At 41.3% G+C, this 26,746-nt stretch overlaps 1 pseudogene; it reads left to right on the top strand.

Moving 5' to 3' along the window:
• Positions 1-651: 651 nt before the first annotated feature.
• LOC149250932 (uncharacterized) overlaps positions 652-26,746 on the top strand; it is a 39,259-nt pseudogene continuing 13,164 nt past the window's right edge.

Genomic DNA, 26,746 nt, shown 5'->3' with positions numbered 1-26,746 from the left:
TTGAATCAAACCAAGTTAATTTGAATTGATTTTTATACTCTAAAAAATGGCATAAATGATAAATGTGATATTCCTCTTGTAGTATATATGCCAAACACAAATATGCAATGGACTTATTGGACCAACGTTGTTGCGTTGTAGCAGTTCATGTATTTTAAAAATTATCAGGATGAGAAACCTGAGAAAAGTAAGTTCAACCAACTTGTTACCTCGGGTCTTCAGCCAGTAGCACTATAAATACTTTCAAATGAAATCATAGAAGTACATCTGCAACTAAGGTAATTAGTTTCGACTCAAGTTAATTGAAAATATGTTGATCCTTGCTATTCATTATTAATTTTGTGTTAGTTTTATAGTAACATGCATATTTTAAAGATATGCAAAATAATACCATGTCGTATGGAACATGTTTTCTTGGAGCTAACCTATGAATATACTCTGAATTTGCATTTCCTACTTTAAAAGATATGCACAATATTTCCATGGCATATGGAACATGTTTTCTTGGAACTAACCTATACATTTACTCTGATTTTTCATTTCCAGCTTTAGATCTACCATTTCCCTATAATCATGGTGCTCCTTTTGGCATTGTGTTTGAGTGTTTCCTACATGTTTTACAATCCAAGGTCATCCTTATGACAAGTAAAGATGGGCAGTGTGCCTCCATTTTGGGACTTTAATGCCATGCTTGTCTCCAAAGAGAAAATGTGGGGGATCAACCTGTTTTCGGTAGGTCTGTCTACTTCAACATCTCTAGATCATGAGAAGTTTGAATTATAGTTTGTTAGTATGTTTAACATTGACAATTTACAATTTTTCTAGATGACATTTCCACCATTCGATCTATTGTATTCAGAAAATTATTTCCCAATTCTCTTGTTACTAAGAAGTTATTCCAACAACGTTAATATTATTGTTAGAGAGACACAAATATTTCGTAGTGCTATTTTTAGAAGATGCGGATCACTATAGTTTTCTATTGGAATTGGATGTCAGAGTCAATGCATCTTGAGACTTATATTTGTATTCCCCTAAAATTATTATCATTTTGTGAATTAGTTCTTTTAACTAAAACTCAAGTTGGTCAGTATGCATTTCAAATTTACATGAAAATCCCTAGCAAAATAAACTTCAATATTCTAACTTCGAAGACACTTAGATTTTGAAGTGCCTCCTTCATCCTTTTACGTAAAATTCTTTAATGATCCAACCTTTTCTAATCCTTCTATTGAACACACCGGTTATTTTCCAGAGAAAAGGCCTCCCTCTCCCCAACTGCTTTCAAGGAGCATTTTAGTTCTCCTGGTTCTTTTAAAGGACAAGATCCAACAACTGCTTTGGCAAGAAAACTTACTTCAAGCATTCCCTTTACGAGACAACCTTCTGTCATGTGTGGTGATGTTCCCTCTTTAGTTGGTACCACACCGATGAGGCAATACAACTTATCCATGCAAAGGCAGGTTCAATGTAATGTTATGCTTGAGTGCTTTTTCAAAAGCATTATCATAATGAAACAAACTTCAGGTTGGTTTGGATTTGTTTCTTATTTATCTTTTCTGGGTTTTCCTTTATTCTAAAATATGACACATTCTTCTTAACTTGTACTTGTAGGGCCGATTCTAATTTACCAGTAAAACTAGCTAATGCTCAGCTAACAATATTCTATGCTGACATAGTAAATGTGTATGATAACATTCCCCCAGAAAAGTATGCATTATTTAGGGTCTAGAATCTATAACATGATTAGGAAAGTTAATAAATTAAACTCATTCAAATTTTAATATTAAAGTAGATTTGGTCTAGTGCTTTGTGTCGGACTATTGGCAATTAGTGATAACATTCTTAGGTTCCTAAAATTCATTTACACATAATCTCTTACACAAAATATAGCTATTTTCATTAATATGGATATAAATTTTGAATCAAAAAATAACCAGGGCAAATATCAAGCTTGTTCAGTGTCGAGGAATGTTTATTATTCGATTAATATATTTCACAGAATATGATCAAAAGGTGGTGATTGTTGGAGCTTACCATGAATATAAAGATAAGTGAATCATTTTCAGCAAGTTTCATTTCCATTGTTTATTGTAGTGTACCATTTGGGAGAATGATGGAAAAGCATAACATTATATAAAAGTCCTATAAAATATTTGATCTTGGAGGAGGTGCAGAAGCCTTTGTTGAATTCCCACTAGTTGACCATGCAGTGAACAAGGGGTATCCATCACAGTATGGCTTAATTGAACTAAAATATAGTTAGCATTAATTAAAACACTTGGTGTTTTAAAACATTTCTATTGCCAGAAATCATGTCCTGTTGGCATACCCAAATCTTTGGCTTTGTTATATGCTAATAATAAAGTAGGGACCTGGAACTCTATCTATGTGTCTTTGAGACGTTTGTTCATATTTATGAGTATTTTATATTTAGATAGTTTCTTCCTTCTAGTCACTTGGACTGTCTACTTTTTAGTTGTATTATATGCTAATATTAAAGAGTAGGGACCTGGAACTCTATTTGTGGATATCTTAGATGTTTGTTCATATTTCTGGGTATTTACTATTTAGGTATTTTCTACCATCTCTTCACTTGGACTCTCTATAAAATCCTCTACTAAATTTAATATTAAATTATTGGTTTTCATTGCAGGCACATGCAATCATGCTAGCAACTGAAAATAGAAGTTCATTGTCTACAAAGATGATAGATTTATCACCTCAAAATATTGTAATGTCAATACCAGTGCCAAAAAAGAGTCATAGTAGACCATCCACACCTAATATTTTTTCTAGATGACCAAATGCATTGCTTCGATGGATCCACATGGTCCACCTCAGATGCCCCTTATGCCTATTCCATAATTTCATCTCCAAAAGACCCAATGTTACACAACATTTTGTCACTGTACCTATACTCCCCGTTCCTTGATCCTGGAGGACCTCTACAGTGAACCCTACATACTTTCCCTTCATGAAGAAACTCCCATTGTGTCCCTCTTCATGAGCAAAACAATTCCCTTTTGCACCATTTCCCAAAAATCTTATGTTTTTTCTAGTTTACAAGACCGGCGCTAATGACCCTTGTCCTCCTCGCGCCGATATGAAACGATTAATACTATCCCTAGTGCTGAACGGAGCGACTAAGCTTTGTTTCAGTCGCATCGATCCTCTTTTGCAAAGTTTTTTAAATAAGGAGCCGAAGCTTCCAGCTCTAGAAGCTTAGTAACAGAAGTCTAGTAAACGGTTGAGCCAAATGGAGTCGACGATGTTAGTTTGTGCTCCTTTCCCCTATAAGGATGGAACTACCTCAAGAGATAAGACCTTGTCCCATGAGAAGAGGAACCATTTCCCATCTATTCATGCTATATAAACCTCCCTTTTTCCCAAGCACAAGCTAGTGTTAATGTTGGTGTGCTAGTGCTAATTAAGTTTGGAGTAAACAACAAGATATTCATAGTCGTAGCTCTATAGTTGTGTGTGAGGGAGAAGTGTGAATTTGGTTTAGTGTGAATCCTAAAGGTAAGAGCCTTAAAACTATCATTGTTGAGGCCATCATAGAATGATAACAGAAGTGTGTGGGAACCTGTTTTTGTCAGAGGAGAACAACAACGTCAAGACAATGGTTGTAATCTCTTCTTGATTTAATATATATACAACTATCAATTGATTTCTTACATAATGTGAAATATCACATGTTTATGGCTTAATGCTTCTTGACTTGTTAAGAAGGTTGAATTACAATTTGTCTATTATCACGGTTGTTGTTTGTTTTTGTTTACTTGTTTCAGGCGTTCGAGGAAGGAAACAGGAGATAACTGAAGCGAGCAAGCAAGGTCATCACCAAACGGGATAAGCGTACTAAGAGGTAGGCCCTCTTAATTGGTTCTAACCTAAGGAAAGCTTCAATAGAATGTCTTTTTAGTGGCTAGACCTACTATCGGGATAGAGGAATTTTTTGTGTCCGCACTTATAATTTTACTTCACCACAAATTGGCGACTCTGCTAGGGATCCAATCCTTCTATTTGTTTGCTTGGAATTTCATGGTTTTGTGTGAACATTTCTAGTTTTTCCATTTTGCTTTAGTTCTATTTTTTTTGCTTTGCTTAATGCTGTGGGTTTGAAATTCATAGTAGCAAGTCTGGTCCCAAATTTTGAATTTTTTTTTTTTTCTTTGCATCCTCGCTCAGTGCGCTTAATTCATTGACAGTTGCATTGATTAGTGCGATAAGCTAAGAAATAGTCACATCGACCCGCTTCTAGTGCTTGTTGTGTGTTAGGGAGTTGTGTCGATGCCTGTAAGTGAAGATTAGGGTTCACCCCAGATCTTGGCCAGTGTGTTTTTCTCTCATGATTTTCACTCTGTAAATTGCTTAGACTGTCTTCTCCCTTACTATAAACATGCTTTTCATTTGGTTTGTTTGCTTATTGATTTGCCATATTTTCACTTGATTTCTTGGGTCTTGGGATGGTTAGTGGCACTAGGGAATCTAGATTGTCATCCATTTAGCTGATTGTGAACTCAGTGAGTCAAGTTTTTGGTGCATTTACTCCTTGCATTTCGTTTATGGTCCTTCTATGGCTTTGACCTCCATTGCACAAGTTTCAAAAGTTTTCGTTTGCTTATCTAAACGTCTCTTTTCTGGCATAGATTACATTGCTTGTCTTATTTTTGGTAAAGCTATTTTGTCATTAGTTTGAAAGAGATTCTCTTTTCATGTTTTTCATTTTCTTGAGAATCAATTGCCTCGAAACTTTTTCCATTGAAGTGTTTTATGAGAAATTCATTTTGTCATTTCATGAAAAGTACAGAATTCTAGTTTGCTACATCAATATGTTACGGTAGTTAGCGTCATTGAAGGTTAGGATTGCATTGGCATATGAAAAGGAAAATAATTCTCTTTGCTTTTGAAAGGACTGTTAGAGTGTACTTGTCACAAAATTAGGAATTGGAATGTATTTTTCATTAGTTTATTTTCTTGAAAAGTGAAGTAGTGAAAAATCATTTTTCTTTCGATTTCTTGGTTGTTTGCATTTGATTGTGTTTTCTACCCTCTATAGTGTAGACAATTCATCGAATTGAAAGGGTATTGTCTCATTTAGCTGCATTTAGGGTTTTTTGAGTCACATCGCTAAGGCCTAAAACCTGAGACATAACTCAATATAAACTTTAAAATGAACTCAATTAACCTAAGGTGCATTTGAAACCTAATGATCACATCTAGAAGGTATAGGCTAGAGACATCTTCCGACCTCTTTAAACCTAACAGTTGTCGTTAGCTTCGGCACTAACAATGCTAGTACGAATTTGTGCTCCCCATACCATCGAGTATATAATGGGATACCCCTCTAGGCTGCAATCCTTTATCCATAGGAATCTGATTCTGCTGCCTTGCAAACGTGATACACTGAACATAGAATTCGGGGAGATTTCCTGCCCTTACTTCTCAGTTCGTCGAAATGTATTCTACAATTCATGGTTTCCTGGTAATCCTTTTTACCTAGATCATCCAGAGTAGTAATTTGATCTTTTTGACTCATTAAACTTAAAAGATCATTCGAGTGCTTGTCCTTTCGAGCTCGTTTCCAATCGAAAGTGATAGAGTCATCTTTGTTTCTTTCTCGACTCTTAAAACATGAAAGAGCACCAGTTTATTTATGCGTCTTAAAAAATTGATTTCCCACAATCTTATAACATCCTATTAGTCTTTTCTAGACCAAATTGTGATTTTTTCCTAAAGAACATTTTAAAGCCTTGAAGTTTATCTCTCTTTTCTTGTTAACTAAGACAAGGTCATCGTGGCTGAACCATCTAGTTCACCTAGTTCCTCTTCCTCTCCTCCGTCTGGAATATTTTTTGAGGATCCTTTTCTTGGATTACTAGAGTCACTCGAGGACCAAGGTGTTGAACTCGGAATCGTTCTGAGCATTCAACCTTTCTCATCTCATCCTCTGCCTACTTCAGATATTGGGTCACCTGCTCATATTGGCCCGGAATCTCTGGACAATCCGTCCAAACTCCAGAGTGTTCACCGACTACTGACGGTCAGCTTGGACTGGTTATATATCCTTTGAATCCTTTTTTCAAACCTGTTGTGATATCACCGCAGTGTTCGTACAGTTTGTACGATCAGCCAGGCATTCCTTTGGAATTATCCCCTCATACATCTTTTGTCGTTCATTGTTGTTTGTTCCTAGTTATGGAACCTAAAGGCGATGCTCCAATTACCTCTCCAGATGAATTAGAAGTTTCTACTCCACACGCTATCGAAGAGGAGGAACATCAATTTCCTCTTGAAAGTTTCCCCCTATACAGGGAGAATTCCCATCCGTGTGTATCGGGATTTACCGCCTAATTATGTGACTTTGTCACAATTGGTCTCTGGTACACCTAGTGCCTCATCACTTTATCATAACCCTATTTGGGCATCTGGCGCCATGCGTACTATAGGTTATTTCATTGTGAACCCGACCTCCCAATAGGTCGTTACTGTTAGCACCTAAATCTGCCTTAGGCTGAAGGAAGGAAAAAATTAGGGTAACCACAAACCACGCTCAGTCTGGTAGCTAGCCCTACCAGAGCAGGAGAGTGCTCTCTCCGAGTCACGCTCAATGAATAAATGCTCAAAAATGGTCTGAGATGACTTACAATGTGATGTTTACCTTAGGCTAGTAAGTGAATAGGGATTCTGGAAACAATTTTATAAAATGACCGAGCTTCTGGGATGTTATGGGACTGGCGCTCAGCAAAGAACAGAGAATTGAATATGAAGGCACAGATTATTCCGTGAGGCGAGGTAGGCGGAAAATGTAACAATTAAGTTTGAGGTACCACGGCATGAATAGATTGCTGAAGAAGGTGAAAAGGGCATAGTGACATGAATCCTTTTCAATAGAAGAAATAACACTGAAACATGAAATTTTCCCACAGGTAGAGCAATAAAAATTGGATTCTACCTAATCTCACTCAGAAAATTTCACTGGAAATGAGCATGAAATGAATTATGAAACATAACTAAATACATATGAACACATAAGAAATACATATGCTACACTCACAACCACAAGAATCTCATGAAACAGAGGTGTTGCCTTTCATTAATTCTCTGTAAAAAATACACAGTGAAGAAACAAAGTTTCTTTCCTACAATCTCCCAGAAGTTAAAAGACAACCAACCCTTTGCAAATAACTTGCATACAATATATAGAATGTGTGAGGAAGAGATAGAACGCCCAGGGGTTGTGAAGTTACTCAAATCATTACAAAATGGAGATGGAGAGCCAACCATCAGCTACAGGTGCAGCGCTCACAAGCATGACATTTGGCCGGGGTAACCCTTTGCATTCCTTTGCCACTTGGATAGATAACCATCTGGAGAGAAACTCTTTAAATGTCGCCTTTGGTGCCAAAAAAACGAAATTGTAGATGACCGGGCCCATTTGGAGAAGTCGCGACCCGAAATTTCGCGAAATGGGAGCAAATTGGCTGTTTTTTCCTCTGTGTGCCGCGCCAAATTCTCTGTGCGTCGCACCACTTTGGAGCCTATTTTGGGGCACTTGTAGGTATCCAAAATGTACCCAAGTGGACTTGTTAGAAATCCTGTCCTGTCTACTTTCTAACCCCACCGAAATTTCCAAATTTGGTGCTCATTTGCCCCTCCAAATCTTCATTCTCCCAAGTCTGCTGTTTGTGTGTCAAAAAAGTGGCAAAGAGGCCATTTTTGGGTGTTTTTTTACCTTTAGGAGACCCAGATCTTGTCAAAATTTCTTGCCCGAACACCAGTAGTCGTAAATTTTGATGATGAATCCAAATGTGCAAGCCGTTACTTGATTAGAGACCTAGAATTTTAGCATCGCGCCAGTGGCGCGGCGCACAGGGAGGAATTTCCCATTTCTTGTCCAAAAAATTGTCAAGTGACCAAAATTTGCCCAAATTTTTTGAAATTTGAGCTGGAGGATCTCTATGGGGTGCCATGCTGAGTCAAGGAAGCCTCAGCCAAGATTCTAAGCCTATCTTGCTCTTTTACCCATTTTACCCTTCTTGTTGCTTTCCTCAATTTGGTTTTAAATTCCTTATCCGGGCTTGTGCACTCATGTTTCGCACCCTGTAACGGAAAGTCATTTGTCTCAATATAGCAAGGTTCTGATCAGCTTTTTCCATCAGCCTCTCCAAATGCATTTTGACCCTCTCAAGGTTGGCCTCCCGATCCTCATTGATTGCTTGCTCCAAAGATGTGAGTGCAACCCTTCTTCTTTGAGCAGCTTGGCGATGCTCACGGATGTTCTGCAGCTCCATGATCATCTGTTGGTCCTCAAGCTATTTGTTTCTCCACTCCAGGTAGTTCATGTTCCACTTGGCCCTTTCTAAATCAATGGACAAGTCTTTAATCTCTGATTGTTGCTCCCGGATGATCTCTATAAGCTCTGCATTTGTTGGTTCTACATCCATCTCATCACCCTGCAGGAGAACAAACTCGGTCTCTCGCTCACCTGATGGCCCTTCCTCTTGCACTGGCTCCTTACCCTTGCCCTGCTCCTGTGATGCTGATGTTAGAAGCGAGGCCCCTTCCACCCCAGGCGGAGATAACACTCGCTTTGTTGCTGCAAACAACGGTCTACTGCCCTTCTGGTATGTGATGTATACTGCCATGGTGGCAGTCTTATGGTGCTCAAACTAATGTTAAGGACCCCCCACCTCATGCTCTGCCTCTGATACCACCGGTGGAGCACTGAAGAAATCACGGGAGATGAGTCATCCCAAGCAATACCCTGCAATCCCAACTGATGGTCCACCAAAATCCAGATAAGAGCAAAGTGATAAACGTTGTTGAGCTACTGTCGAGGGGTCTTGTGCTGCATGAAATTCTTCATCCTCTCTATGTTCCCGCAAATGAAAAATGCGAGGCTCATCATCCACACCCTGGTGAAGTGCATGAGCAACCTGATGTGATAGGCATAGAGGTGGGAAAACCTTCCCTCACAATTGAAATACTTCATGATCAACCTCATGAGTGGGGCATACTCATCTTTCAGAAATTTGAATGGAAAAACTCTGGTGAGCTGGCTCAAACAGCTGTTCTTGATGTAAGGCTCATAATGATGCCTCTCCACTTTCTTTTTCTTATGCCACTGTTCCCCAATGTTTGGTATTCCTGTTGCCACTGATATGGTTTCCAGTGTCAATGTGAAAGTGACCCCAGCCAGGACAGATTGACCTCCCTGTAGATGAAGTGCAAAAAGACAGGCCAACTCATGATGGACTCTGACATTTGCCACCCTTTGACAAAATTCATAACATGCCAAGTGCTGGAAACAAGACATGGCAAGAGGGCATGTCTGCAAGCTCAGTGAGGGTATTTGGCTCATCTCTAAGATGTCTGCCACTCCGGTGATGTCTCCTATGGGCCCTCTCTCCTGAAGATGTGTCACTGTGGGTCCCCTCCTCATACTCTGATGAAACTTCTGATGCCATTACTACTGTGTGTACCCTGAGTTTTTTGCTGCCCCCTGAATCCAATGGAACTGGTGGTTGCCCTGAAAATCTGTCACCAAGGGGACAATAAAACAGAGAGTGTTAGGAGGGGAATGATGAAAAGGGGAATAGGGGTTTAAAAGGAGAAATTTATCATGGATTTGGGAGCATTTTGGGTATGGTGTTGATGGGGTAGGGTTTGGATATTTTGAGCCATAGGAATAAAGGGAACAAATGGATATGATTACAGTGGAGCTAGGGTGATTATTAGGGGAAGCTTCTATAGGGGAATTAGTTGATAGAGGTAGGGTAGGAGCATACTTTAGCAATAATGTCATTGTAGCAAAAACCTAGCTTCTTGACCTTCTTTGTGTCATTTTTGTTTTACTTTTGAAAAAAATTTGCATTTGATTCATGGTCATTCGAAATCACTTTCCTCTTCAAGTTAAATGCCAATGGTGAAGGTAGTTGGGCTACCTCTCCAATTTTGAGGGTTATTCACAAAAATTTTGGGCAATTTAGTAAATTTTTGGGCTTATATGTCCATGCGCCGCGCGCTCTGCCCAGTGCGCTGCGCGCCGGGTATGCGCCGCTCTAGTGTTATATTCACACTGTGGCCAGGCTCCCAGTGTGCCGCGCCACCTTGTGTGTGCGCCACGCACTGTAAATTCACCCAAATTTGCTTGAAAACAAGGGGGAGGGTTTTAGTGGTGGTTTTAGGGTGGTTTCCTTAGGAAACATGATGGAATGGAGGTAGGAACGATGTGGAGTGAGGGGACAAGGGGAGGGGAGCAGAACCTTGGTGGCATCATCGCAAACTTGCAACCCCATTTATCGCTTTCTTTGGTGATTTTTTCCATGGATGGCCATTGTGCTTTTGGGTACCATTAAACATCTTACAAACCCCAAAGCATAGACAAAATTGACGGAGAAGAGGTTTCAATAGGGCCTACCTCTTGTTTGCTAGCCTCCACCGAGATTTGAAGTAGTTTTGGCAAATTTTTATGCCCCTGGTTGTGTGCATCGCGCGCCAAGCCCAGTGTGCCGTGCGCTGGGTGTGCCTTTTTGTCATAAATGACCTTGTTTGACTTTTCTTCAAAACAGAGTTTTGAAGAAGAGTCGATGTCTCTTCGTGATGATGAAGCTTTCTGAACCATAGCTGTATAAGGTCTCCCTCTGGCCTACATGGCTTGTTCTGGACATGTTTTTCAAAGACCAAATTGATGAATTCCTAGACCCAAACATGAAAATGACTTTGTCCTGTAATAGGACCAGACCTTGACTGTCCTGAACCTTAGAGATTATGGACAAAGACCTGAGCCAGCAGGAGCCATACACGAGGGAAAATGATTAGCATGACTTTCTCCGTCAGATCATGGAATTCCCCTAGCGAAATGCAGCTGAGTGAATGGAGCGGGACACCTAAAATTGAAATGCACAAAGAGTTTTGATCTCTAACGGAGGGTTGACCAGACTGACTCTAACATTGACTCCAATGGGGGATGGCAGCTCCTTGGAGGTGTCAAGAACAACAGATCTCTGGAGGAGCTAGACAGTGCCTTTTGTCCATTGGGCTATGGAGTCATCATTTTGATAAATAGTACATGACTCTGACTTATTTATAAAACTGGAATAACCAAGAAATTGACTCAAACTTGACATTGAAATAACTCAAAAACTGACTTTACAGACTCAAACCAAACTGAAATAAAAATGGTATTTACAATGACAGTGGAAGTAGCATTAATAGATCAACAGTGATACCGCTTGAGTAGCTGACCATTGATCGGCCCTCTAGGACAATCTTCCCCGTTCATTTCCTTCAGAAGAAAGGCATTCTGACCCCTATATGCTGCAATCTTGAAAGGACCTTTCCACAGATTTTTGAACTTTCCGTGCTTGCCTTTCTCTTCATTCCTGGCATCCCACTTCAGCACCACATCATCCAACTGAAATTTATCCGCTTTTGCTTTTCTGTCAGATTTTCTTTATCTTCTCCTGCAACTTGGATGTGTTTTTGAAAACTTCTTCTCTTGTTTGCTGCAAGTGGATCATTTGATTCAGTCTTCTCTGCATGGGATCTTCCTCACTGCCAGCCTCCTGAAGAAGTTTGACCACCGGGGCAGCAAGAGAAGTGGGAAATACTGTGTCCACTCCATAAACAATCTCAAACGGTGACATACCAATAGACTTTTTCTGACTGATCCAATCTGCCCAAAGCGCATGGACCAATCTCTTGTTCCAGCTCTTCTTATTTATTTCCAGTAGTTTCTTGATGATGTTAACCAAAGATTTATTCGAAGATTCTGCCAATCCATTTCCTTGCGGATGATAGGCAGTTGAATGACCCAAAATTATGTGATATTTATGACAAAAATCTACCATCCTTTTTGATTTGAAAGTTGTTGCATTATCAGCGATTAATTTGTTTGGAAAACCAAAGCGAGACAAGATGTTATTTTTGAGAAATGAAATGATTACCGTGTCCATCGCTTGTCTGGTAGGGGCTGCCTCAATCCATTTTGTGAAATAGTCCGTCGCTGTAAGGATCCACCTATGCTATTCGGAAGAGGCGGGATGAATTTCCCCAATGAAATCCAACCCCCACTACTGGAAGGGAGCGCTCACTTCAATAGGCTTAAGTGGCAAGGGCTGTAATTTCTGTTTTCCTTCGAAAATTTGACACTTATGACAGCGCTTGACCATCTTATGCACATCAGCAAACAAAGTAGGCCAGTAGTACCCTGCTCTCAAAATTTTGTTCGCTGTTGACTTCCAAAAAAGATGACCTCCACACTCTCCTTCATGGAAATTGTCCATGACTTTCTTTGCCTCCTCTTCCACCAAATAATTTAACAAAATGCCACCAGGATCTTTCCAGTACAGTGTGGAATTCAAAATACAAAACTTGGCAGCCTTCAATTTGAGTGTTCTCGCTTTGTTTCTAGTCATGCCAGGCGGTGGTGATAGATTTTTCAGCACATATATTATATCTGAATACCATGGGGACAAAGAAAACATTTCGGATACCTGAATTGACGTTCCTTCCTCATTCTCATCGGACATGGCAGCGATCAGATTTATGTCCAAGGCATGCAAATTTGATTCAACCATTAGCTTCGCCAACCCCTGCCCTTTGTCCAGCTTTGTAGGCTTTATCTCCACATCGTATTCTAGCAAGGCTGTGATCCATTTGCCTCTTCTCCCTTCTGGATCGGTCTGCACTAAAACATCTTTTACAACAGTATTAGGAACATAGGCCAGAATGTGAGAATGTAGGATATACACCCGGAAATCCTTCAATGCCTTCACCAATGCCAGGGCTTGCTTCTCAATGATGTTGTACTTCAAATATACATCCTTTATAGCCCTGTTGAACAATGCAATGGGTCTTTCATGATCATCCCTCTTCTGCAATAATACCGCTGCCATAGTGTGCTTGAAAACAATATGAAATCTTGAGTGTAGTCCGGGCTAACTAGAACTGGAGATTAAGAAAGGGCCAATTTGACCAAGTTGAAAGATTTTATAGCCTCCTCTGTCCATTTCACCTGGCTGTCCTTCTTAAACATGTTGGTCATTTCTTTCAAGTGTTCTGCAAGATTAGGCACAAAACGACGCAGAAAATTCATCTTACCATTGAATGATTGTATTTCCTTTTTGTTCCTCGGCAGATCGATTTGCTGAATTGCTTACATACGCGTCGGGTCTATACGAATGCCATCTTTTGAGATGATGTGCCCAAGTAATTTTTCTTCCTCCATGGCGAACAAGCTCTTCTTAGGATTCAGCGATAGACCATATTTCCTGCATTTTTAAAAGACAATTTTTAGGTGATGCATGAGTTCTTCATCAGACTTTGAAAACACCGTCAAGTCATCCAAGTACACCACCAAAAACACATTCTTCTCATTCGCAAACTCCAAGTCCATTGCCCGCTGGAATGTGGCACCTGCATTCTTTAAACCGAATGGCATTTTGGCATAGTGAAAGGTTCCCCATGGAGTGGTGAATGCTGTCTTGTCTCTATCATCTTCATGGATGGAAATTTGGTTATATCCGGAATAACCATCAAGCAGCGACATACGAGATGCCCCCACTACTCGCCGAAGTATATGGTCCATCTTGGGCAGTGGATAGTTGTCCTTCAATGAGACCTTGTTTAGATTTCTGAAATCGATGCATATGCGGATCTCACCGGTCTTCTTGCGTACAGGCACTAAGTTAGATATCCAATCTGAAAATATGATGGGCACAATGATACCTGACTTGTACAACCTATTTACCTCTTTTTCGATAGATGGCAGCAACTTTGGATTTATCCTTCTTAGCTTTTGTCTAAATGGTTTTTGGTTGGGCTTGATGGGTATTGTGTGCTGAATGATATTTGTATCATAGGTATTTAAATCATAATAATCCCAAGCAAATACATCTGTGAATGAAGCCATGAAACTGATATATTTGTCCTTGATCTTTAGCGGTAATGCTTTGGACAATTTTACCAACTTTGGATTGGCAACTGTACCGATGTTGACCTCTTCTACACCCTTCTCTGTCAGCTGCAATGTTGGCTTGCGGGCTACATCATCCTGATCAAAAAGTTCCTCTAGGGGTATCAAGTCTTTAGGAATGATGTTATTCTTCAGCTGTAATACGTCCATTTGATTGATCTGCACTTCATTTGTACCATTCCCTTTGCCCTCATCATTTTCTACATCAATTAAGGTTTCTTTGAGCTTGCCTTTGTTGAGCAGAAAATCCTTAATCTCCTCATCATCTTGGAACACTTGCCAATGTCGTTGATTGTCTGGAATGGTTGGACGATGCTTGACATGGATTTCAAATTTATTGTTGGAGTTCATGGGGATCTTCAAGCTACTCGCTGCCTTGGCAAGAGCATCAACAATACTATTTTGTATTCGAGGCACACATGTCAAGGTGTATCCTGAAAATAGCTTCAAGATGTCTGAAACTGCATTACGATAGGCCCGCATCCTAGGATGTTTGCTTGAAACTCACCTCTGACCTGTTTTATTACCAACTCAGAGTCGCCATATACCGAAATCCTCTTTTCATTCAGCTTTCTAAGAATCTTCAGGCCAGCAATCAGAGCTTCATACTCAGCTTCATTATTTGAACATTCAAAGGCCAGCTTGTAAGAGCAAACTCTCACGCTGCCAAGCACTTTTTTTGGGGCGGAGAAAGGACTGCGTACCCAAATACCAATACCAGCGCCATCATTCCCTACTTCTCCATCAAAATCCATGGTCCACAAGCCTTCTTCCTCCTCTTGTAAGTGCTGGAAATCTGTTTTCCATGCCTTGTCCGCTTGTTGTCCATCATTGTCAGCTGATTGCCCAATCTTTTGCTGCTTTTCTTGTCCTTCTTTCTTCAAAATCTCTCTGAATTTTTTTGTTATTTCCATAATGTCATATGCTTCTACTATCTGACTATCTATCTCATTTAAACTATCTGAAAACAAAACAAAAGACTCTAAATCTGTATGTACATAATTAATGGGATGATTGATAGGTTTCTCCTTGCTTGTGATCATATATTTCATTTTTTGTTCCCAATATAACTTCCTCATTTGTCCAAAAACCGGGATTGTTGCATAGGAGAAATCCAGCTGTAGTGTCCCTTTCAATTTTGCTACCCAAGACCTGGAAAGAAGCATGCCAAACCTTGGAGGAATATCTGCTACCACCACATCCATCAGAACATTTTTCATAGAAGGCTGATCCAAACTCACAACCAAGTCTTTGATGAGTCCTATACATCTTACTCTGCTGGAATCGAATGAATAGAGATCATGATATTGCCGAGTGATGTCCAGACCAAGCTTATCCATGATAGCCTTGGGCATGAGATTGTGAGAAGCTCCAGAATCAAACATGGCGTTGTGTAACACAAAATCATGCAATCGTAAACTGATATAGAAGGGTGGCACATCGCTCTCAGGAGACTCGCCATTTGTTCTGGTCCAAAAATCAGTTCGAGTTGATCATCTTCTACATTTACCGTGTCAGACATTGGGTCCAAATTCAACATTTTAGAAATATGTCCTCTATAACAGTTGTTCTTCATTATTTCAGTCAAGGGGATGGATACATTTAACTTAGAAATCTCATTCTCTAGGCTAAAAGTGGGAGTTCTTTCTACCTCTTTGATTGGGATCTCTTTCCTTTCCTTCTCTTTTGATGTGGCTAGTTGCTGTGATTGTTCTGCTGAATTTGATTTGCTGCTCTCCAGACCAACCGCCTCCTTTCCTTTTCTTTGTGTAGCTGATGAATCATTTTTTGTTGTTTCACTCTCCTTCTTTTTCTGAATTGGTTTGGCTGGCACATCTCTGTTTCTAAGAGAATATCGTTGTTGTTGTGCGGACAAAGCATTCATATACCCCCTTTGATATTCTTCTGATTCTTCCTCCAACACGGTGTCGCTAGCTAGAATAAAATTAGTGTCTTGGTGTGTAGCTGAATTTACTGCACATTCTTCCTCTTCGGTGATGTAAGTAGGCAGCTCATCTAGAGTAAAGAGATGGTTTTCCTCGCTTATTACGTTCCCGTCCTCATCTGACTCTGGTCCATGCACCAAATTCTACTGCAAAGGTGTTTATACCGGCTGTTGTACTGTCTGCTTTTGAGTTCGTTGATCTCTTTGTCTTATTCTATATTGTGGCTGTTGTTGGCCACGAAAGTTAGGATTCCTAACTTGTGGCTCTGGCTTATCAAGTTTTACCCTTTCAAGCATCTGCTCTACCTTTTTGAGAAGCTGATCCATTGAAGAAGATTCTTATTTCACCGTGGTTTTCTTCTTTGCTTTTGCTCTAGCTCTTTTGGACAACAGATTTGCCTCAACGCTGACCGCAATTTTCTACATGTCTTCCATTGTAGCCAGTTCTCTCTCTCTTAATTGGTACACCATGTCAGCATCAAAAACATCTGGAAACTTCATCATCGCTAGTCCAATAGGTGGCTTTAGATGGTCTGGAATTTTGTTGTGGACTGCATTAAATCTAACACAGTAATCTTGGACCGACTCACCGGCATTCCATTTGATTTGTTCATATTCGGCCAGAATTTGAAGGGGATTCTTTTTCACTTCCCACCGGTTCAGAAATTGTCTTTGTAGCTCAGCCAAGGTAGTGACACTTGTAGCCGTCAAACCTATGAACCATTTCCTCACATCACCTGCAAATGTTTGTACAAAGAGCCTCATTGCCACGTTCTCTGCATCGATCTCATGAAGTTCATAGAAGTCTGCCATTTTTTCTACATGTTGCTGAGCAGTAATGCTGTTAGGAGTGCCATCAAAAAACAGGATTTTACTTTGATAATCATTTTGCATGTCATCTAGGAATTGGGGCAGAACAAGGGGTGTGAAACAGGCAACCATCATTCTCAGTGGATTTGGCCTTGGAGGTGTTGGAGGAGTGTGCCAAGTTTGCAAGGGGCTTGCGATTGGAGTTTGGGGCTATGTTGCAATGTAATTATCAATTAATCTATTGGCTCTTTCTGTTTCAAGGTCCACAAGAAAATGCGGATTGGGGACAGTATAGTCAACAACCCTTTCAGATTTAGACTAAAACAAAGATATTTCAAATCGTTTGTCAAACTCAAGCTCTTCAAGATACTCAAAAATATCGAGACATGAATGGGATTTGAACACGGGAGTTATGGTGCTTTCTTGACGAAGGAGTCTTAGGATCAAATTGGGGTTTTCATAAATATGAGGAGGGTCTGGGTCTGGATTTGCTCTGGTATATCGTCTCGAAGCCAGCGTGCTATTGATAGAAATTATGGGACACAACCAACTTACTCAGCCTTTCCAATCCTAAGCTCATCACCGGAAGCCTAGAATTATTATGAAACAACGGGATTTGATTTTAACTTGTTCCCCAGTGGAGTCACCACTATGTTAGCAACTAAATCTTCCTTAGGCTGAAGGAAGGAAAAAATTAGGGTAACCACAAACCACGCTCAGTCTGGTAACTAGCCCTACCAGAGCAAGAGAGTGCTCTCTCCAAGTCACACTCAATGAATAAATGCTCGAAAATGGTCTGAGATGACTTACAATGTGATGTTTACCTTAGGCTAGTAAGTGAATAGGGATTCTGAAACAATTTTATGAAATTACCGAGCTTCTGGGATGTTATGGGACTGGCGCTTAGCAAAGAATAGAGAATTGAATATGAAGGCACAGATTATTCCGTGAGGCGAGGTACGCGGAAAATGTAACAATTAAGTTTGAGGTACCATGGCATGAATAGATTGTTGAAGAAGGTTAAAAGGGCATAGTGACATGAATCCTTTTCAACAGAAGAAATAACACTGAAACATGAAATTTTCCCACAGGCAGAGCAATAAAAATTGGATTCTACCTAATCTCACTCAAAAAATTTCACTGGAAATGAGCATGAAATGAATTATGGAACATAACTAAATACATATGAACACATAAGAAATACATATGCTACACTCACAACCACAAGAATCTCATGAAACAGAGCTGCTGCCTTTCATTAATTCTCTGTCAAAAATACACAGTGAAGAAACAAAGTTTCTTTCCCACAGTCTCCCAGAAGTTACAAGCCAACCAAACCTTTGCAAATAACTTGCATACAATATATAGAATGTGTGAGGAAGAGATAGAACACCCAGGGGTTGGGAAGTTACTCAAACCATTACGAAATGGAGATGGAGAGCCAACCATCAGCTGCAGGTGCAGCGCTCACAAGCATGACATTTGGCTGGGGTGACCCTTTGCATTCCTTTGCCACTTGGATAGATGCCCATATGGAGAGAAAAATCTTTAAATGCCACCTTTGGTGCCAAAAAAACCAAAGTGTAGATGACGGGGCCCACTTGGAGAAGTCGTGACCTGAAATTTCGTGAAACGGGAGCAAATTGGCAGTTTTTTCCTCTGTGCGCCGCGCCAAATTCTCTGTTCGTCGCACCACTTTGGAGCTTGTTTTGTGGCACTTGTATTTATCCAAAATGTGCCCAAGTGGGCTTTTTGGAAATCCTGTCCTGTCTACTTTCTAACCCCACCATAATTTCCAAAATTGGTGCTCATTTGCCCCTCCAAATCTTCATTCTCCCAAGATTGCTTTCTGTGTGTCAAAAAAGTGGCAGAGAGGCCATTTTTGGGTGTTTTTTGACCTTTAGGAGACCCAAATCTTGTTAAAATTTCTTTCTCGGACACCAGTATTCATAAATTTCGATGCTGAATCCAAATATGCAATCCGTTCCTCAATTAGAGCCCTAGAATTTTAGCGTCGCGCCAGTGGCGCGGCGCACAGGGAGGAATTTCCCGTTTCTTGTACAAAAATTTGTCAAGTGACCAAAATTTGCCCAAATTTTTTGAAATTTGAGCTAGAGGATCTCTATGGGGTGCCATGCTGATCCAAGGAAGCCTCAACCAAAATTCTAAGCCTATCTTGCTCTTTTTCCCGTTTTACCCTTCTTGTTGCTTTCCTCAATTTTGCTTTTAAATTCCTTATTCGGGCTTGTGCACTCATGTTTCGCACCATGTAACGGAAAGTCATGTGTCTCAATATAGCAAGGTTCTGATCAGCTTTGTCCAGCAGCCTCTCCAAATTCATGTTGACCCTCTCAAGGTTGGCCTCCCGATCCTCATTGACTGCTTGCTCCAAAGATGTGAGTGCAACCCTTCTTCTTTGAGCAGCTTGGCGATGCTCATAGATGTTATGCAGCTCCATGATCATCTGTTGGTCCTCAAGATATTTGTTTCTCCACTCCAGGTAGTTCATGTTCCACTTGGACCTCTCTAAATCAATGGACAAGTCTTCAATCTCTGATTGCTGCTCTGGGATGATCTCTATAAGCTCTGCATTTGTTGGTTCTGCATTTGCCTCATCATCATGGAGGAGAACAAACTCGGTCTCTCGCTCACCTAATGGCCCTTCCTCCTACACTAGCTCCTTACCCTTGCCCTGCTCCTGTGATGTTGATGTCAGAAGCGAGGCCCCTTCCACCCCGGGTGGAGATAACACTCTCTTTGCTGCTGCAAACAACGGTCTACTGCCCTTTTGGTATGTGATGTATACTAGCATGGTGGCAGTCTCATGGTGCTCAAACTGATGTGAAGGACCCCCCACCTCATGCTCTACCTCTGTTACCACCGGTGGAGCGCTGAAGAAATCACGGGAGATGAAGTCCTCCCAAGCAATACCCTTCAATCCCAACTGACACAAAAATCCGGATAAGGTCAAAGTGATAAACGCTGTTGAGCTACTGTCAAGGGGTCTTGTGCTACATGAAATTCTTCATCCTCTCTATGTTTTCGCAGATGAAAAATGGGAGGCTCATCATCCGCACCCTGGTGAAGTGCATGAGCAACCTGATGTGATAGGCATAGAGGCAGGAAAACCTTCCCTCACAACTGAAATACTTCATGATCAACCTCATGAGTGGGGCATACTCATCTTTCAGAAATCTGAACGGAAAAACTCTGGTGAGCTGGCTCAAACAGCTGTTCTTGATGTAAGGCTCATAATGATGCCTCTCCACTTTCTTTTTCTTATGCCACTATTCCCCAATGTTTGGTATTCCTGTTGCCACTGATATGGTTTCCGATGTCAATGTTAAAGTGACCCCAGCTAGGACAGATTGACCTCCCTGTAGATGAAGTGCAAAAAGACGGGCCAACTCATGATGGACTCTGACATTTTCCACCCTTTGACAAAATTCATAACATGCCAAGTGCTGGAAACAAGACATGGCAAGAGGGCATGTCTGCAGCTCAATGAGGGTATTTGGCTCATCTCTAAGATGTTTGCCACTTCGGTGATGTCTCCTATGGGCCCTCTCTCCTGAAGATGTGTCACTGTGGGTCCCCTCCTCATACTCTGATGAAACTTTTGATGCCATTACTGCTGTGTGTACCCTGAGTTTTTTGCTGCCCCCTGAATCCAATGGAACTGGTGGTTACCCTGAAAATCTGTCACCAAGGGGACAATAAAACAGGGAGTGTTAGGAGGGGAATGATGAAAAGGGGAATAGGGGTTTAAAAGGAGAAATTTATCAGGGATTTGGGAGCATTTTGGGTATGGTGTTGATGGGGTAGGGTTTGGATATTTTGAGCCATAGGAATAAAGGGAACAAATGGATATGATTACAGTGGAGCTAGGGTGATTATTAAGGGAAGCTGCTACAGGGGAATTAGTTGATAGAGGTAGGGTAGGAGCATACTTTAGCAATAATGTCATTGTAGCAAAACCCTAGATTCTTGACCTTCTTTGTGTCATTTTTGTTTTACTTTTGAAAATTTTTTGCATTTGATTCATGGTCATTCGAAATCACTTTCCTCTTCAAGTTAAATGCCAATGGTGAAGGTAGTTGGGCTACCTCTCCAATTTTGAGGGTTATTCACAAAAATTTTGGGCAATTTAGTAAATTTTTGAGCTTATATGTCTGTGCGCCGCGCGTTCTACCCAGTGCGCCGCGTTCCGGGTATGCGCCATGCCAATGATATATTTACACTATGGCCAGGCTCCCAGTGCGTCGCGCCACCTCGTGTGTGCGCCGCGCACTGTAAATTCACCCAAATTTGCTTGAAAAACAAGGGGGAGGGTTTTAGTGGCAGTTTTAGGGTGGTTTCCTTAGGAAACATGATGGAATGGAGGTAGGAATGATGAGGTGTGAGGGGACAAGGTGTGGGGAGCAGAACCTTGGTGGCATCATCGCAAACTTGCAACCCCATTTATCACTTTCTTTGGTGATTTTTTCCATGGATGGCCATTATGCTTTTGGGTACCATTAAACATCTTACAAACCCCAAAGCATAGACAAAATTGACGGAGAAGAGGTTTCAACACAGCCTACCTCTTGTTTGCTAGCCTCCACCGAGATTTGAAGTAGTTTTGGCAAATTTTTATGCCCCTGGCTGTGTGCGTCGTGCACCAAGCCCAGTGTGCCGCGCGCCGGTTGTGCATCGCGCCTTTACAATTTTTCCACTGCGGGCTGGTTGTCAGTGTGTCGCACCCTCTGTGTGCGCCGCACTCCCTGGTGTATGCGCCGCGCTCCTTGAAACCGGCTCTCACTTACTCAAATTCCTCAAACTTCGCTCTCTTACCTTAGCAATGTCTCTCCCAAGCTTGCAATAGCACAATGGCTTTGTTTTGGGCTACAACAAGTATATATAGGCTTGGGAGTGATGGGTTTGATTTTTTCTTCCTTGAAAACCCACTTTCTAATGTTTGTGTTTTGCACTTTTTTCAATGACATTAAAACACCCTGATTTTCATTTTTTCTTTGAAATTTTGGCTCTCATGATGGGATTTTCGGCATTTCTTTGCGGGGACTATGTGACTGGGAATTTGGCCATAGAAACCATGACTGCATCTGAAAAATCAACTTGTGCATTTTTGGAAAATTTTGTCATAAATGACCTTGTTTGACTTTTCTTCAAAACAGAGTTTTGAAGAAGAGTTGATGTCTCTTCATGATGATGAAGCTTTTTGAACCATAGTTGTATAAGGTCTCCCTCTGGCCTGCATGGCTTGTTCTGGACATGTTTTTCAAAGACCACATTGATGAATTCCTAGACCCAAACATGAAAATGACTTTGTCCTGTAATAGGACCAGACCTTGACTGTCCTGAACTTTAGAGATTATGGACTAAGACCTAAGCCAACAGGAGCCAGACACGAGGGAAAATGATTAGCATGACTTTCTCCATCAGATCATGGCATGCCCCTTGCAAAATGCAGCTGAGTGAATGGAGCGGGACACCTAAAATTGAAATGCACAAAGAGTTTTGATCTTTGACGGAGGGCTGACCAGACTGACTCTAACAGTTACCTCAGTCCCAGCGCAACCCACCATTTCAAACCCTCTTGTCTCATCCGTCCTAGTCACCCATCTGGTTCAGCTGACGGTCTCGAAGAATGTTACAGTCAGTTCTTCGATCCCTCTAGTAACTGGACAAGTTGTGCCACCTCTTGGGGGCGGAATCTGAGTGTTTCTATGGTGTCAGACACCACCAATGTGAGTAGCTCACAGGCTCACATGGTTGGCATGAACCAGCCTTCTTCTGACGTTATCGAAAACCCTGTTGGTCCTGCTAGATCAAGCAATGTATAGTACCGATAGGTTCAAAATCTCGTTGGTCCATCTGGGTCAAGAAATTTCCAGTATCAACAGCCTTATGAGGCTCAGGTTCAATACCAAAACCCTTACGTTCCATATGGTTCTCAAGGAATGGTCAATACTCCTTATGTCCTTCAGTTTGGGCAGTATGTTCAGCCTGTACCATCCACTTTTCAGGGCGGCTACGGCCAGAGAGTGTTTGGAAATTTTCTGGCAACTATTCAAGTACCCTTGCAACAGTAAGGAAAGCCTTTGTAGCAACAAGGGAAACCTTTGTTACAGCAAGGGCTGTCCATGCAATAGCAAGGGAAGATGATACTGCAGTAAGGACAACTGCAACAAATGTTGGGCCAACCCTTGCAATAGTTATAGCAAACCATGCAGCAACAGATGCAGTATGCTCCACACACCTCCTAGCCTATGTCCTCACAAGGCCAATCTCTGCAGCCACAGGGATAACCTTTGTAGCAGCAACGTCAACCATTATAGAAGCAGAGCCAAGAGCTAACCTGGGTAGAAGAAATGCTTATATACATATCAACAGGGTCAACCCTTGCAAGGACAAGGCCAGGGTCAAGTCCTGCAGCAGCAGGCCCAAAATCCTAATGTCCTAGGGCAATAGGCCCAAACTCCTTTTTGCCAAGGGCATCAAGTCTAGAATCCCTAAGTCCAAGTGAAGCAAGTGTACAATCCTTATGTCCAAGGATAGCAAGTCCAAAATCCTCTTGTTCAGGGACAATAGGTTCAAAACCTGTATGTTCAGGGACAACAAGTGCAATATCCATATGTCCAAGGTCAACAAGGTCAACAGCCTCTTCAAATGTATGTTTCTTATCAACAACCTCTGACCGGACATTTTCAAGGTGTTCAAGGTCAAAATCTACCCTACAGCTAAGGTAACCTACAGTGGGGGTAGAATCAAATGACATATGCCCAAAACCCTCCACTATGGGGCCAAACTCCTTACCAGCAAGGATGGGCTCCTCCGGTTGCACCCACTTATCGAACTCCAATGCCTTTTAATACTTAATTTCTATTCTTGGCCACACTAGAGTTGCCATATGTGTCTCGCCTTACAAATGATCCAATTCTTCATTCGCCAGACTAGCCTATGGTTCTGTCCAAGATCCCAAGCGCTTTTCCTAAGTTTGATGGGAAATCAAAAGAAGATCCTCAAGCCCATGTGATGACATATCACCTCTGGTGCTCTTCGAATTCTTACGTTGATGATTCTATTCATCTCTGTCTTTTCCAATGAACCCTCACAGGTGTTGTAGCCAAGTGGTACATCGAGCTTCCTCGAAGTACTTACCATGACTTCGACTCTTTAGCCATGGTTTTCCTCACGCATTTCCAATTGTCAGTTCGCTACAAAACTGGAACGTATTTTCTCACATAACATAAGCAAGATACTCTGACACACATCTCCAATCACATCCATGAACAGAGATGTAGATGTTGCCTGATCAAATTCGAGATTGCTGATCAGTTTCTCACTGAATGGTTTACCAAGTCATTCGTCACTCCAATTGTTTGCGATATAGCTATGGGTGGATGGGATATCGATGAACAAGACATTTCTCATGCCCAGTACTTAGATCTTGCTTATTCTCAGTTTGGAATTTTGTATTAGTTATTACCCGATGCTCCGTGGCCATCATCCAATCCCACGGCATCAAAGTCACAGGCTACACCTCCTGTTGATGGAGTAATTGGTTCAGTGTCCCAGACCCCTGCCAAATCTTCTTCCAAATAGAATTTAGTCTCAAACACTTCTTCCAATAGTTCCTTCCAGAATCCACCTGGCCCTGGTAAAACCTCAGAGGTCCACGTTGTCTAGTCTACCACAGCAGACAAATCCTCAAAATGTAAGAAGAAAGGCAAAGGCAAGGGCAAAGTCGATGCCCCCAGAAAAAGGTCCTCCTAAGTCGTCTGTCATTGACTCTTCACAAGGGAAGCCTAAGTATCAATGCCTCATTTGCAAGGAGGAACACTATACTAAGGATTGTCCCTGACGGTCTGAAGTTATTCGTTTGCTCAAAGGGACCCTAGTTGTTCTGAAAGAGTAGTTTCCGTCTCATCAGACTCAAATGGTAGACCAACCTCAATCATCTGCTTCCTTAGGATCTCAAGTGTTCATGATGAGTACGCCTATTAATGTGGCTACTAGATCGAAAGATTACCAAACTCCTGCTCCGACAACTAGGAAAGAGAATGAGGCCACCCCTTCTTCTTCTACCCTGATTTTTGGCCCTCTTCATATTGGGTGTCCTAACCCTGATTCCACTATTCGTCCACCCTCTCAAGGTGTGCTAAGGAAATCCTCATACAATCCCAACGATAAAGATGCTCAGCACTATAATATTGTTGAGGATTTGGCTCAGGCACCATCAGCTATGTCTACTCTCGAGGTACTCCAAAGCTGTCCGTCTTAGCATAAATCCTTGCTGTTAGCTATTGGGGGTATTAATCCTACCAATTCCAATTTGATATGTTTCGATCTACAGAACCACGTTCCACACCTGCCTCATCAGATTTCCTTTCTCATTTAGGTAATCATCAATGATAAAACCATTCATAGGACTGTCATCGATGAAGGTGCTTCTACCTACATCATGTCACTTACCTACTAGAAGGAAATTGGTTCTCCTACTTTGAACCAATCCCCTAGCACTTTAGAAGCTTTCGATGGGTGTGATTCACAACCCTTCAGTGTCTTACCCAACCTTGCCATTAGTTTGGAGGGTAAGACAGTACACATCGAGGTAGAGATTGTTGACGCTAATCTCAATTATAATCTCCTACTCGGACGGAGCTGGACCCATGCCATGCATGTTGTAGCCTCCTCCCTATTCCGCGTGATTGATTTTCCCCATCAAGGGATGATTGTCACTATCTACCAACTGTCCTTCTTTGCCTCTTCCTCCTTAGATGGTAATTTTCTATATGTCAAGCACACTCATGCTCCTTATGAGAGTGTGGTGGCAGGTCTTTTTACATATTCTGCCTTGATGGGAATTTTTCAGCTCCCACCTCCTCATGTTGCCTCTGTCAGCATGATCTCGGTCAAATATGATCCTTGGGTCATACCTTCACTGGATCTTGTTGATACCTGGGACGAGGTTATGCCACTTAGTCCTGTCAAAATCAATTACGTGGAAATTGTTTCGGCCTCAAGTTCCGTATCTTGTGATTCTCTTGTTTCGAGGACTTCTCTCAATACGTATTCTCAATCTCCTTGGCTTGGTGCTTCAGAATATCCTGATCCCTTAGCCGAGACTTTTCTTGTTGACAAAAGTATCATGGAAGTAATGTCTCTTGAGGAACCACCTTGGAACGATACTCATCATCGTTCCTCATTCCTACCTTGCCCAGCGGTCATGTCTACTAGTCTCGAGGACTTCTCTTCTCAATTTCCTTCTCTCCCGCTTCTGGCATCGATCCTAACTCATGAAGTATGTTTGGAAGGAAATTTGGGTAATATTACCCACATGATGTCAATTGATATTTTTTTCAAACCTGGTATCTTTAAACATGTCCATATCGGGGTAACTTGTTCTCCGGATGAGATTAAGACCTATACTTGTCTATTTCAAGAATTTTGTGATGTGTTTGAGTGGTAGTATGAAGAAATGCCTGGCATTGATCCTAGCATCGTTGTGCATGAAATATCAACTTATCCTCATGTGAAGCCCATTTGCCAATGACTCCGCCCGATGCACCCTAGGAAATCAACCGCTATTAAGGGTGAAGTTGAAAAACTTCTCAAAGTTGGATTCATTTATCCAATCCCTCTTACATATTGGGTGTCAAATATTGTATCGGTGATAAAGAAAGAAGGCACGATTCACATTTTCGTTGATTACCATGATCTTAATTGTGCCTGTCCTAAGGATAAGTATCCTACTCCCTTCATTGATCAGATTATTGATGAATGTGATGGGAGCAAAATTTTTTCTTTTCTGTACGATTTTTCTAGTTACAACCAAATTAACATTGTGTCGTCTGATCAAGAAAAGATAGCTTTTATCTATCCATGGAGTACTTTCGTGTACAAAAATCTCCATTTTGGCCTCAAAAATGCTGGGGCTACATTTTAGCAGGTAATGTCCTATGCGTTTCACGATCTTCACAACATCATTCAGCCTTACTTGG

Source organism: Pinus tabuliformis, chromosome 7 (assembly GCF_031772625.1).
Source record: "Pinus tabuliformis cultivar Carrire ecotype Pingquan chromosome 7, CPIR1, whole genome shotgun sequence".
In the NCBI taxonomy this organism is placed as follows: Eukaryota; Viridiplantae; Streptophyta; class Pinopsida; order Pinales; family Pinaceae; genus Pinus; species Pinus tabuliformis.
Note: the sequence above shows the minus strand (reverse complement) of the source record. Positions and strands in the feature narration are given on the sequence as shown.